At 37.0% G+C, this 6,000-nt stretch overlaps 1 protein-coding gene across 3 annotated transcripts in view; it reads right to left on the bottom strand.

Moving 5' to 3' along the window:
• LOC119705668 overlaps positions 1-6,000 on the bottom strand; it is a 137,234-nt gene that overhangs the window by 56,574 nt on the left and 74,660 nt on the right. For all 3 annotated transcript variants that reach the window (XR_005258287.1, XR_005258288.1, XR_005258290.1), the window contains one exon: positions 2,115-2,289. The gene's annotated coding sequence lies outside the window, so the exon portion shown is untranslated. The remainder of the gene's footprint in view (positions 1-2,114; positions 2,290-6,000) is intronic.

The following is a 6,000-nucleotide window of genomic DNA, read 5'->3' as shown; positions in this document are numbered from 1 at the left end:
CATCTGCTTTGCTCATCTTCCTTCAAATCCAAGATATAATTAACACAGAACAACATGCAAAGCTATCTCTCATAACAAGTCTATTAGCTGCATAAAGATCAAAATACACTTTCACTACTCTTTGCAATGAAATTTAAAAGTTTGATATTCTGTAATTCATCCGCATTTTGAGACACCTCGCCTGGGTGAGGCTAAGGGCAAAGAAGACATTTTCTTCCCTGTGGAGCATTTTGTCTTGTAGCAAACAAAAGCAAAAGAAAGATGTGGTAGGCCTCCACAATGGCACAAAGCATATCATGTTTTGATGTGCTCTATCAGGAACATGACTCTTCAGAGGATCAGAAAACTGGATCTTCAATCCAGTACTATGGACATCTGGGAAAAAAGGCATTTGGGCACTATGAGAAAGTAGTCATTCAGCTGTGTCCCATCGAATAGCAATATGTTTCATAGTTCAAGATTAAACAAGAAATTCAGAAGGATGTTAATAAAAAAATTATAGTCTCCAATGAAGACTTTGCTTTCAAAGGAAAATATGTTTGCTCTATTTTCTCAGAAAGATTTTAAAAGATTTCTTGTTCATGACTTTGGCCCTCAATTTTCAGTGTTTTTTTTTTTTTTTACTTTGAAATAAATGATGTTTGGGACTATCCCACAAACCAGACACACTTTACAAAGAAGAACCTAAAAAAAAAAAAAACCTTAATGTGCTGAAAGCTCTAACCCCAAACAGATGGGATGCCATTACTAAAAGGCAGGTCCTTAAAATCTATCATCATTATAAAAAGCTTGGACATTGTTAAACCTGGGATGCTGTGTGCCCAGCTGGATTAATTAATACCCACTACTCATTGACCTTTCACTGAGAATGTGGACAATCATTCCCCCAAAGACAGATGACTCTCTCCCTTGCCTTACATTGATGATGCATACAAAGCCTTTTGATGCATAAAGAGGAAAAAACCTAATAAGAGTATAATCCCAGCTCACGTCATGTTTTCTTCTATGTTAAAGAAATTTCATAGCATATTCCAAGGAGAGCGTGTCAGTAAAATTCCAGTGCAAAATTCAGAACACTACCTCATCAGGCACATCTAGTCATTCATAATATCCCAGACTCTTCGCAGATGTACAGACATGCAGCTCTGCTGGTTTCAACACAACTCACAGAGATTGTTGACCCTGCTTTAGTGCAAATTATAGCCAATGTTTTACAGAACATACAACTGTTCACATATCCCTTACATTCCTGTTATGTTAAAGAATTGTTGCACTTTACTGTGTTTGTTGTGTTAGACAATAAATAATCTACGTTGAACTTTTAGCCACATGGGATCTTCACAGTGCTGTTCTCCACTAAACCAGCAGCACATACTGAAGAGTGAAAAAGGAACCTATCCAAGTCAAACTGCAGGAGGCATATAAGCTGGAATTAGACCAGGACACCAGGGCTAATTTCCACTGTCCTATAATAAGTACATGATAACTTTAATGACCACAAATGGTCAAAATCCCAGTGTTGTGTCTTATCCGACTGAATGCTGACAGCTCCAGGAAAGCCATCCATTAACACCATGCTTGTACACTCAGGATTGACTCTGGAGGCAAAGCACTGCCCACCAGAAAAAGGAAAGGCAAAGCTGTGGTTTCTTTTGTTGTCTTTCCTAAACAATCATTTAATTCCTATGACCCTGAACCTGAAATAACAAGCTAAACAGATATGCTCTGAGAGGTATTGAACCAGCACATGCCTAATTTTATGTATCATAGTAGCAACAGTGAACTCAGAGGAAAAAAAATAAAGAAAAAAAAAAGGGGAAAAGGTACATAAATGCTACTAAACTTATTTATCCTTCCCCAGCTTCCACTCATTTATGGCTCAGGGATTTTCTGAAGAGTTGGCATGTTTGTACTTAATAGCTTTGAATGGATTGGACTTGTTTGTTTCAGTTTTGAATCTATGTCAACTTTCAGCACCCTTAATGACCTCTGAAATGGAGTTCTATTACTTAAGATATGAGTATGAAAAAAACTTTCCTATGTTTTGAACTGCCCTATTAGTTTCACTTGATGCTCAGCTTCTTCATGTGAAGATGACTCTATCTTCCACTTACCTTTTTCCTGTCATTCCCAGTTCTGTAGATCTCTATGAAATTCTTCGTCAGTTGTTTCTGCTCCAGGCTGAAGAGTGTCAAATTTCCTTCATCACATGGAAGCTGCTCCAGAAACCTGATCACCTTCACATATTCACAAATCACCTTCACCTTTATCACTCTTCACATATTCACTCTGAAATGGGAGCAGGAGAATCACTCATAGCACTGAAGAAGCAGAATAAACCAGAGCTCTACACAGAGTCATGTTTTCCAATTTTTCTTCTATTTCTTTTGTAATAATTCCTAACTCAGCTTCTGTGTGTTTTTTTCTGACCAATTCACCTGAAGTCAATGGAGTTGGGAATTACTCCATTTCTGTTATTTAACATTGTGTCCAGTTGTCCCCGCAGCACTTACCAACATTGATCATGTCAACACCATGATACCTCTGGTTCTTTTAAAAGACATTGCCTGCTATTTGTGATTTTCAACTGCTAAGTTGAAAGACATCTTTCAGCTAAGTTTTCAAGACATCATTTTCACATAGAACATGACATCAAACTCTTCCATTTATCCAAAGATGAGTTGTCAACTAGTTCTGTCAGTATTTTCTGTAGGAAATGAGAGCAGACTCTCACAGAAAAGCTTGGCAAGGGTGAAGTTTGCTGTTATCTGGGGCTAAAACTATTTGCTATGGACAAAGATAAAACCTTTGGGGACCTTGATGTAAGCAAAAATAAGTTTGTGCCCTGTCCAGACAAATACACAAAATCTCAAGCAATGGCTGATTTAACTTAACTCAAAAGATTAGAGGAACTCTGAAACTGAGGGGAAACAGTGACAGAGGCGTTTAGAACCCAGAAAAGTGAAATGGAAATTAGCTTCTCTCACCAGCAGGCAAAACCATCAGAAGCAATATGAATTTCACAAAAAGCCCTAACACTGACTCAATCAGAAATGCAGTTCCACCAGCTGAACTGCAGCATTGTCTCTGATTGTCCAGCTCAGGTAAGATTTTACCATTACAGGTAAGATTTCAAATATTTTTCGTCCCGCCTGGGAAAAAAAATAAGGTTATACCTGTGCTACAGGGAAGGCAATCTGAATACAAAATAGCTAGTTCTACGCCCATCAATGCCAAAAATCACCTGTAAAATCTTTATAACCAAAAAGAATTTCCAAGAAGGAAAGAATGAACATCATACTTGGTTTCTCATAATTCACAGACTGGATTTTCAAGCACTGAAGAAAAAGAAATCTAATCTAAATAAATAGATTCAGGAATCAGTACATCTAAGAAAAAACATGGCAACACAGTTTGCCATAATCCAGACAATGAAACCACAAAAAAGTTCTCCAATAATTCATTTTTAAAAAATCAATTCACAAAAATGTTATTCAATGGATTATGAACTTCCTTTATTTCTAGATTTCTTTGTAGTCCACAAATGCTTGTCAACAAGAGTACATAAAGACAAGCTAGGACTGGGCAGAGAAAAGAAGTGGCAGCTCTTGTTTAGATTCATGAAGGTAATGCTCATATGCTGAATCTCATTTGGAAGCCATTCACAAGAATTAAGGTAGAGGATAGATATGCCATATATATATTTATAGAACATCAAGATATAGACATAAAATACATAACAAAAAGGCTGACATCAGGACAGATGGCTGGTTCTTACATTTTTGCCAGGATATGCATCCTCTCTTCAATTACGACTAGATTTGTCAAGTTCTGATTATGTATTGACATAAAATTGTTACATCCAATCACATAATCAAAACTGTGCTACTAATAAGAAAAATTACATTAAAATAATTATAAAATATTCTTGCTACAAATCTTTATGCATTTCTATGCGTATCTTCTGAAATTTAATCGCAAGGCAGGATGGGAATCTGTATTTCTGTATGAGCATAATCTATGCAACAGACACTCAGGCTGCTTTTGAAAGAGTCAAAGAATCATGACAGAAAGAAAATACACTCTAAGTGAAATAAAAATACATTGTAAGCAAAAAAGAATATAAAATTATTCCAAAGACGAAATGCAAACAATGCACACTACATAGTTTCAGTAAAAAATTGGAAATTACATAACATGAAAAATACTATAATTCCTTGGTCTGCCACTAATTCCATACTGATATTATCTTTATCTAGTGATTTTATAGCAGCCTACATAGCAAGTACTATTTTCTTTTCTTCATGTTATAGAAGAATAACTACGGAACTCATGAAAATGGACTTCACCCTTCTCTCAGTTAAATTTTGTATATTCCCAGAAACATATTTAGGGAATAATAAGGCAGGTTTGAAAAATCTGCAAAGAAATACATAATTGGAGCACATTAAATTACTTTGACGGCAGGGATACCACAGGAGAACTCAAAGGTGGATGTTTTTCTGAAGCTAAGTCTCAAAGATGACTAGATGGCACAAGTATATAGTTAACATTTACTCTTTCATGTGAATTTTGTCCTATATTGTATCAGGAAAGCAAACGATAGCATTTTTTAATTCTGTGTTATACTGCCCTTCTGTAAGCATTCTTCCTATTCGATTGCACCATCTGGTTGGCAATTTGCCTATGTGTCCTTCCTGCTTTCTCGGAAACTAAGTGTGGATGTGCTTAGGAAAGAAATGGGAAACATTGCCTCTCAAAGAGTTGCCTGCCTGCACCATTTTAATTCTGCTCCCATTCTTGCTCCTTTTCTTCCATGTCATCATCATGTTCCTGATTGCTCTGGCCATGGGCTGGGTTACTTCCAGTAGCAATGATACAAAATGCCTAAATTTCAAATAGCTTTCTAAAGAAATGCTTCCATGTATTCCCTCCACAAATAAAGGCATTTTAGGGTTGGTTTCTATGGCTGTATTTAAGGTTCACAGCACCACGCTATTTTAATATGCCTTGGGGTATCCGGACACATGGTTCTTCCCCACCTTCTTCTATCCATTTTGGAACAACTCATATTTTGTAACTAGGAACTAATTTTGCACACATTTTTCATTTTAATGTTATCTGTAAGGTCTTGTATCAAAATGCTAGCCATTCAATATAAGGACACCATAATGATAAAAAACCAAACAAATCCCTTTTAAAACATTTTATTTATATCATGAAGGAGTATCAGCAAAAATGTGGCCCTGCTTCCTCTACAGCATTCCGTCTAACCATGAGAAAGTTGTACTGGAGGGCTTTGTACAACTAAGGACCTCATACTAGGACTACGTGGAGTGAATGCAGCTCATAGTTCACTGCCCTCTCTCTAATAGACCTTGGAGGAACCCAGGTACTATTTTCCCTTGTTTTAGCCTTGCCATATTAGAGGCAATAACGTTATCCAAGTATAACACAGATAAATGAAAAATATCCAGGACTTCCAGCCTTTTGGAGAGTAAACATAAGTGGGAGCATGAAAGGTATGTTGTGCCTGTTGCCATCTGCGTGGGTCATAAATGGGCCATATATGGGCAAATAAACCTTTTCTTCCAGCAGAGGTCAAGAGCTCTAGAAGACTTTTGTCTCAGAAACCACAGATTATTGATTTGATGAATCAGTGAGGATTCAGATGCAGAGATTTTACTGAAATATCTGTTTTCAGGAATTAACTGCACATCTGGAAAGAGTTCTCCTGAGTAGCAAGAAGTTGTTTAAAGTTTTAAGGTTAAACCCATGAGCCATTAGAAGTCTTAGATAGGAGACAAGCACTAATACAGAATTCAAATCCTTCAGAATCTCAGCTCAATTAGCACCTAATCCCACAGTTTATGGACCACGGCTGCCAACGTCACAGCCATCAATGGCTCTTCCCTGGAGAGCTCTTTACGTACCTGAGGGTTTACATTTGGGCAAGCACTGGAAGCACTCCCTTGGCTCAGTGATGATAAACTCAATGCT

This window comes from Motacilla alba, chromosome 11 (genome assembly GCF_015832195.1).
Source record: "Motacilla alba alba isolate MOTALB_02 chromosome 11, Motacilla_alba_V1.0_pri, whole genome shotgun sequence".
Lineage (NCBI taxonomy): Eukaryota > Metazoa > Chordata > Aves > Passeriformes > Motacillidae > Motacilla > Motacilla alba.
This window is presented reverse-complemented; position numbering and strand designations above follow the sequence as displayed.